At 41.5% G+C, this 8,879-nt stretch overlaps 1 protein-coding gene across 9 annotated transcripts in view; it reads left to right on the top strand.

The window, feature by feature from the left end:
* The first annotated feature begins 451 nt into the window (after positions 1-451).
* Positions 452-8,879, top strand: part of CSNK1G3 (casein kinase 1 gamma 3) — an 86,077-nt gene continuing 77,649 nt past the window's right edge. For 7 of the 9 annotated variants that reach the window (XM_078386224.1, XM_020790674.3, XM_020790670.3 and 4 more), the window contains exon 1: positions 452-590. The gene's annotated coding sequence lies outside the window, so the exon portion shown is untranslated. Of the gene's footprint in view, positions 591-767; positions 904-8,879 lie in introns of those variants that run through there. The other 2 variants (XM_078386223.1, XM_020790666.3) reach the window with 1 other exon arrangement.

Below are 8,879 nucleotides of genomic sequence, written 5' to 3'. Positions count from 1 at the left end.
TTTCGAGCTCGCCCCGCCCCCCCTCCGTCCTAGGCCGCCGGCCGGAGTGAATAGCCAGCCCGGTCCTTGCTGCCGTTGCTGTCGTGAGGCGGGGGGAGAGAGGGCATGAGCAAGTCCTGTGGCGCTCTGGGTCTATGTGTCTCTTCAGAGCCGCCGCCGCCGGGCTGACTTCCGCCGCTGGTTCCCTTCCCGACTCCGAACCGCCCTCAGGTTTGGCCCCGGACTTCTTTACGGAGAGGCCAGCCGCAGGAGGAGCGAGAGACACCGGGCCACTCACCGCGGTGCCTTGCCGCCGCCAGCAGTAGTGGGGACCCCGGCGGCGGCGCCTCCTTCCCCTTGCCCTCCCTTTTCCTTTCCTGCGCCGGCCGGGAGCAGCAGCAGCAGCAGGAGCAGCGGAGGCTCCTCCTCTTCCCTCTTGCTTTTTTCCCCCACCGCGGCACTCGCAGCGGCGGCGGCGGCAGCGCCACCTTCCTACCTTCCTTCCTTCTCCGGGTTCCTGGTGCTCCCGCACCGGAGAGGCACCTGCACCCCCTCCCCCGCCGCAGCCAGCGTCCGACAAGGCCGGAGTCGGCCGCGCTCGTCCCTCCGAGGTAGACCCTCTTAAACAGCGCGGGGGTCTGAGAGGATGTGTGGGAGGCGGCGGCATTGGAGTGGATTCCCGAGGAGGAGGAGGAGGAGGAGGAAGGCTGTGGGGAGGGGAGGAAGGTCTCCTTGGATGGTGCACAATGGAGGAGGAGGAGGAGGCAGCCATGGCCGAAGTGGAGGTGGGGGGAGGGAGGTGGAGGATTGGGGCCCTGCCTGTTGGGTGTGAGGCGTAGCGCTTGCTTTTATGAGGGAAAAGATGACGAAGGCTCGTGCCCTGCGGGTGACTGAGATGCGTGGATACGTATCTAGCGTGTGTGGGTATGTGTTTGTTTATTGTGTGTTTTCTCGGGGCAGGAAGCTTCCCGCGGAGGGCCACGTCGTGTGAACTGGAGCTCTCGATCTGGCTTTAGGGTGGGAAACAAGCGCTCTGTACTTTTCAGTGCCGTGTGTTGTGCTGGTGTTCGGGAGTGCGGTGTTGTTGTTGTTGTTTTAGTGTGTGTGTGAGTGTGGTGGAAGGAACTGTATGTGCATAATACATGAGGGTGGAAATCGCAGAAATCCGCGTGCGCATCCTGGGTGGAAGGCAGGGGTGAGGAGACAGGTTGAGATTTGGCTGCTCCTCCAAGCAGAACGCAGAAGGGAATTAGCAGCTTAATCTCATCCCTGTGAGGGACAAGCCTCAACAGACGGGATTTGTTACCGTGATAAGGAGAATGTGTTGCTGCGTGGTTGTTAGCCCTCCCCTTTTCACTTTTCTTTCATACAAAGGTAGGATGACAAATTTTGGATGACTGATTCTTATACAGTACTTGGAAACAGGGCCATTTCCTGTAAGGATCTATCACTGTACTTATGGCTACTAATAATTGATTGCAGCACTGCAGCCAACCTTGAATAGGTCTGTTTTTGTAGGCCTACCCTTATGTTTCTGCTTGAGAGATTGACTTATTAAATTGATGACTTGTGTAGTGTAGTAAGAGCATTTACTTGGCTTCTTTCTTAAAAGTTTGGGAGGATGTGTGCTTCAGATGCAGGATGCATTTTAGTTAAATTTGTCATGGTCCAAATTCTTACCTGCAGTTTTGTTGTGTCATATCTAGATTATTTGATACACCTGAGGTTTTTTAAAAATATGGTCCTTTACCTTCCAGATTGCGAGTTTGCTTTATGTGCAAGAGATGCCATGTGTGTATGTGTGCATGTCTGCAAAAACTCCAGAATCATAATAAACCAAAATAGCACATCTGTACCAGATAATCCAACTGCATTAAAAATATATCAGAACTGTTTATTCTTTATATGCTATGTTACTAGGTTTTGTGAGTCATAGACTGGGTTATCATACTCACTATAAAATTATAATATGTGAAAGAGTTATATTTCTTCAGGTATCAGGTGTCCTCTAGAAGTATAACTTGTGAAGTAACCCTACAAGTTACACTTAAGTGAAACTACTAAAGCAGTTCTTTCATTAACATTCCTGATTTTGGATCATGAAAAATGGACGTGTATAGTATTTCACAGTTTTCAGCAATAGCAAGAGCTATTGGTCATGTTGTTATTCGGATACTTTCTGAAGCTGCTTCTCACTTCTTCGTGTCTGTAGAGCAAATTAAGTTTGAGAAGGTTTCTTACAGACTATTATTAGATGAGACTAAATAATGAATTGCAATGGTACTTCTATATTTCAGTTGCTGCTGCATAAGAATTTGCATAAAGCTTTTCATATTTCTGTTAGAGAAAATATGCAGAAACAGTGTAAATGAGTGGATAGTTCAGTGAGTTATGTGGAACCAGAAGTTGGGAGCTCCGTTTCCCATGGTGCTTCCCAGAAGAGCCAAGCTATATGGCTATGACCTTGGGTAAGCTGCAGTCCCAGGGTGTCCCCAGAAGAAGGGAATGGTAAACCAGTTATGAGTACTCTCTACCTAGAAAACCTTGAAAAGGGTTACCATAAGTCAGAAGTGTGAAGGAAGGAGGAGAAGGGGACAACAGAGGATGAGATGGTTGGACAGTGTCATTGAAGTGACCAGTATGAATTTGACCCAACCCCAGGAGGCAGTGGAAGACAGGAGGGCCTGGCATGCTCTGGTCCATGGGGTCATGAAAAGTTGGGCACGACTAAACAACAACAACAAAAGTCAGAATTGACTTGATGGCACACAATTACTATTTATGAAATGTAGAATAATTTTCCTACTGGCCATTGTTAGAGGAACTGTTCTTAACAACTTTTTTTAATATATGCATGTATTATGGCTTTGCTGCTAGATTCCTGTAGGCCAGAGTTTCCCAATCTTTTAAAATAGGCAAGTAATCTGTGACCAATCCAACTTTTGGATAGAAAGGCATTTTTAATAGGGTAATATCATCCTGTCTCAGGAAGTAGAGGCTTCTTTATCCCCCAATGGGCCTGCTTTTCTTGCATACATGTACACATTAACTTTAATATCCCACTGTGAAAGGTCAAGGAAGAAATTATTTAACAAGGGCTACAATACAATTAATGTGACCTGCAACCCGCCAGAAAACATGTTGCAACCTTCTAGGGCAGTAATGGCAAACCTATGGCACGTGTGCCATAGCTGGCACACAGAGCCCTTTCTTTGGGCATACTGTACAAGTCATAAGTCGCCAGATAGCTATCCCCCCCCCCCCGCAGCCAAACCTGCAAGGCGGCTGCTGCCACAATGCTGGTGCTTCAGCAGGCGGTGGGCCAGGACCTGGAGCAGCTGGTGCTGGCGGCAGATCTAGAGTGGGGTCTTGAGGCACCTCCATGCCCCGGGATTCCCCCTTCCTCCATCACTTCTGGTTCCGCCACTGCTGTGGCCTGCTGGGTCCACACCACCATTTTGGGCACTTAGGCCCAAAAAGGTTCACCATCACTATTCTAGGGGATCATGACTCCCAAGTTGGGAAACAGTATTCTAGGCAAAGAGCATGTTTGAATGTCATGGTAGCGGATGAAAACTTTGGTTTATCATGAAGTGCTAGGTTTCTGGTGCACCACTCAAATTGCTTCAACTGTGAGCTTAGTGCTTTTCATAATGACCAAATCCAGCATTCTGCCATGTCTGGTTCTTGTTTCTCTTGTCTGTTGGATGAAGAGGTTGGAATGGTGGGTTTAGATTGCAGTACAGATTATTTATGGAACAACCTGTAGTTTGTTGAACTACAGTATTTCTCCTTGCAGTGGGATCATTTGGGAAACACTGATTCTAAACAATAAGGAAAGGTTTCCTTTCAACCTTGTCTTGTGGTGACATGCAAACCCAGCCAGTAACTAAGAAAGAATGAATAAAAAGTAATTGTGAAACATATATGCCAGCATGGTATGGGAATTCAGTTTATTGATACAGTACAGTACTTGATTTCCATATGGACATACCAAGAAGGACCTCTACAGGTCTCAAAAATGTGTATCTCAATCTAGTAATGCCAATTCATATGTTTCAGTTGTGTGTGCATGCTCCTTCTGGTAGTAGTTGTGTTTAATACTAAAAAAAAATTTCAACTGTTCTTTAAGGCGATGTGACACAGCATCGTATTTCATTGATTGGCCAGTTAGAATGCATATGAGGCCCATAAAAAGAATATTGAAACAGTTTTCTTTTATGTTTGCTCCCCAGGATCTATGTACTATTTACTAACACAATATCTGATTGTTTGTTTTGAGAATTTAGAACTTGAACCTTCCTCCAAAAATGTCAGTAGATTGCTTGTATAAGAGGAGGTGAAGATTAATTCAGGTCCCCCTTCTCTAGTACATGAATAATAATATCAGAGATTTCCATACTGATCATCTAGTTGTTGGACATGTATGCCAATTTGAATTAATTGATACTAAGCAGAAAACTTTCTAGAGACTTGAAAGCTCCATAAATCAAAGTTATGCACAACAAGCCTTCCATGCTAGAGAACAGAAATATACAATATGTTCCATTGCTTCAAGTCAAGGTTGTGGCTGCAGTGACTATCTCCTTACGCAGTACAGTATTATGGAGATCTACATATTATGGCTCTGTAAATCCCTCCATGATGTAGTAGTGATACAGATATATCCTGGCTGTGACATAAACATCAGTGCATAATGAAGCCATCTTTAATACAGTGGGGTCTCTACTTAAGAACTTAATCCTTATTGGAAGGTGGTTCTCAAGTTGAAAAGTTCTTATGTTGAATCTGCATTTCCCATAGGAATGCATTGAAAACCATTTAATCCGTATCTGCTCTTTTCCGTCCATAGAAACTACAGTGGAACCTCTACTTAAGAACTTAATCGGTTTTGGAATGGTGTTCTTAAGTTGAAACGTTCTTAAGTTGAAGCAAAATTTCCCATAGGAATGGACTGAAAACCAATTAATCCGTTCTGGCTGTTTTTTTGTTATGTAGAGGTGCGTTCGTACATTGAAGCATTAGTTCCCATAGGAACTAATGCAAAGCTGGTTAATACGTACTCTACCACTAGGGGGAGAATTTTTTTTAACCTAAGATGACCTAAGGTTAAAAAAAGAGCAGAAAAGGTTTTTTCCTGTTCTTATCTTGGATTTCTGTTCTCAAGTAGAAGCAAAATTTAGCAAATGGAGCTGTTCTTAAGTTGGATTGTTCTTAAGTAGGGACGTTCTTAAGTAGAGCCCCACTGTATGAAACAGTTTGATACAGAAAAGTTTGTATCTTGTTTTGCGTGTGATAAAATCATGGTTGCTTTTAGTCAGTAGTAGTAACATCCTATAATATTAAGAACTAAGGAAAACTACCTTGTAGAAATTGATATCAATTTTTAAAGTTAAGTGATTTACATACATTCATTGCAGAAAGAATATTAATTGTTTGGCATACCTTTAAGAAAAAAAGGCTGAATAGTTTTCTGATACTTGTTTTAAACATTAGTACAACTGCTTCTTTAAATTATCACTTCTGATTCTTTTTAAAAAAATGAAAATATTTAAGCAAAATCTTTGTCTCAAGTATGTAGTTAGCATGTTATAGTTAATTTTTATCTAGATCTCAACAGTTCTTAGTAGAGCATATTTTTTAGAAACATTTGATATGCAGTGCTTGAAGTATTTAGGACTCTGGAAATCTGAATCCAGATCCTCATTTGGTGTTGGAAGTGAGATAACAACTACAATCACAAGGAGTGGTTGAGGGTAATACTTCTATACACACTTTTCTGGGGCTTTCCAAGGGACTGTGTGAATCTGTTGCAGCAGAAGGAAAAATGAACACTATGGCATTTTAAACAACCAAATTTGTGTGGCATGCAGTTTAAAATAATTAAATTCATGTGCAAATACGATTGAATTCTGATGGACTTAGTTCTGATTAGACGTGCATTGAATTGTGCTGCTTACTAACTTTGCAGGATGTACTCCTGTTGTACATAGATAGCTACACTAATCTGATTTATATTGAGAGCACTTCATATGTGTATATGTTAATTGAGTTTACTGAATGTAAATTTTGCTCTTCTCTCATCTAGGAAGCTTTTAGGTTTCGTTTCCTGTTTAGTTCTAAAGCAGTGGTCTGTGCATGCTCACAGTTGCTTTTATTTTATTTATTTCTATGCTGCCTTTCTCTCCTTAGGGAATGTGCTGTGAAATCACTGCCAAATTATGGTGACTATAAAGGGTTTTGAGGTATGTGGGATGTTCAAGAACTGATTTACCATTGATGCCTTCAGATCAATTTCAGTGGCCAAGTGGATGTATGAGCCCAGCTCTCCTGAGTCTTAGTCTGATAATTTGTTCACTATATAGCAGTTGTTCCCAGAGGTCATGATTGAACATACACAAAAAAGAGAGACAACATCCCATAATGATGCTGATTAATTTTTTAAAATGCAAAATGTTTCAGCCAAATAGGTCTTTTTCATTGCAGGTAAATAACAGCATCCTGGTGCATAGTCTCACATTTTGTTCTGTATATTTCTTATGTGGATGCTACATGTAGTGACGGTTCTACAGAAAACAGTAGAGAATCAACCCAGAGAATGATTGTTCCTCTGAATCTTAATGGATGATGCCATCTCTTTCTTTCCGAATGAGGCCTAAGTTACCATTAACCAGACATAAGGGCTTCACTAGCTGCCCACTCCAGTTTTTGAGCTCAGTTAAAGCTTGGGACACAGGTGCCTAATGGAGCTCCTGTTATTTTCCAAGGTGTCCATTTATCAGTTTAATCTGCTGTGCATCACATAACCCCTCGTTTAGAAGCAGGGAGAGTAGAGAATGATGATTAGAAAGAGAAAGCATGTAAAGCAGTAACAGCCATTCAAGTTACACTTTTGTCATTTTGGAATTACTAGGTCAAGACTTCTGTTCAATCTGACTTTATAGGTATGTTGCTGCATATGCACATTTAATTTTATTTTGTGTTGCTTTGAGGTAATGTGAATTTCTCATTGGTATTTTTATATGATTATAATAACCCGGAAATCATTTGCCTTTATGCTTTTGATATGTTTCACATTGATTCAAATAGTTTAATCTAATGTATTGCTGTAATATGTATGTATGTCTAATATGTTTTTAAAGAACACAAGTACATAATGTTATTTTCCCCCAGGAGGATTATGCTCAATGAAGGTGTAGTTGAGGGATCCAAGGGCTTTATATACAGTATATATTGGGTCATTTTGGGGAGAAAGGTGGGATAGAAATATTTTAAATAAATAAAATAAAATAATTTCTCTTAGTATAAATTACTATCTGTGGTGAATGGAAGAATCCTTGGGAAAATGTGGGATTTATTCTCATAGTATTCATATTCACCTACAAAGAATGCACTTTAAAGCTTTTTTCTGTTTCATCTTCTTAGCCCTACTGTATATGTGCAGCAAAGGATGTAAAGAATGTTTAATTGTTTAAAGAGCAATTAACATTTTAGGAAAATACAGCTATACCTTTTTATTGATAGATGTCAGAACCATATGTCTGTAAGAACCAGTTTAAAAACATTCAAAAATGTAAGAAATCATAGAACACTATGCAGGTAACTCAACAATCAAATGATATACCTCTGCATCAAATTTCTACTGTCCTTTTAGGGAATAAAGCTGAAATGAACAGGTACTGTGCCATTGAATACGAACAGGAAATGAAAGTCTAAATCCAGTTCTTGCTCTCAGCCAGAATACACCTATGAAATCAATGGGACTTGCATTACTGTTGACTGAAGTCCCACTCATTCACTGGATCTACTGTATATGTGGCTAACAGCTACATTTAGGCCACATGTTTTATTAAAACATTCTGTTGGCATCCAAACTTTTCAGGTTACAAATAGTTTTTATTCTGAGAAAATCGAAGGATGAGTAATGATTTGCTACGCAGACATGAGAGTCGTATGATACAGTTATTACTGGAAGTCTTAGTAGACAGCCATTGAATAATAAATCTGCACTCAAAAAATAGACTGCTGTATATGCACATATTCTTCAGTTTCGACAGTGTGTGACAGATTAAGGTTTATAGTTGAATGTGTTAAATAAAAATCAAAAGTCTTTGTCTTTGCAGTTGCCTAAATGAAATATCTTTTAATAGTAGTTATGGTCCAGAAATATTTTAAAAATTTGAAACTGCTAAAGAGCTGTAGTGATACTGAATGCTTGTTTGGTATGGTCTATATATACAGTGGTGCCTCGCTTAACGAGTGCACCGTATAGCGATGTTTCCGTATAGCGATCCCTTTTTCGGGATCGCTATACGGAAACATACCCGATCTTCGCAATGGGGAAAACCCGCATTGCGAAGATCGGGTATTGCGGCGGCCATTTTGGAGCCGCTGAACAGCCGATCGGCGGTTCCAAAATGGCCACCGGAAGCCCGGAAATGGCTGCCGGCAGCCGTTTTCGCGCCCTGCCCTCACTTAGCGAAGGCGCGAAAATGGCTGCCGGCACCTGGAATCCTCACTGAACGGGTAAGTAACGAAGGTATTGGAACGCATTAAACGAAGTTTAATGCGTTCCAATACCTTTCCCCTACCCGTTTAGCGATGATTCCGTATAGCGAGGGTTAATCTGGAACGGATTAACCTTGCTATACAGGGCACCACTGTACTGTGTTTTAGATAGTTTTAGTTACAAGTGAGCATAGTCAAGTATGTGACTTGGCTATCACTGGATTCCAGTGGTATTGAGACTATTTGCTTGTGATTTTAGAAACAAACACTTCAGTCCAACATGGAAGGTAAGGTCAGAGAATTCGTTTCCACATGTGGCTTGTGCTGATTTAGATATGCTTCTGCATCGACATAGCAATGCTTATCTGAATGCAGATTCCCAGTTGTTGTAT

The sequence above is a fragment of the Pogona vitticeps genome, chromosome 2, assembly GCF_051106095.1.
Source record: "Pogona vitticeps strain Pit_001003342236 chromosome 2, PviZW2.1, whole genome shotgun sequence".
Taxonomy (NCBI): Eukaryota; Metazoa; Chordata; class Lepidosauria; order Squamata; family Agamidae; genus Pogona; species Pogona vitticeps.
Note: the sequence above shows the minus strand (reverse complement) of the source record. Positions and strands in the feature narration are given on the sequence as shown.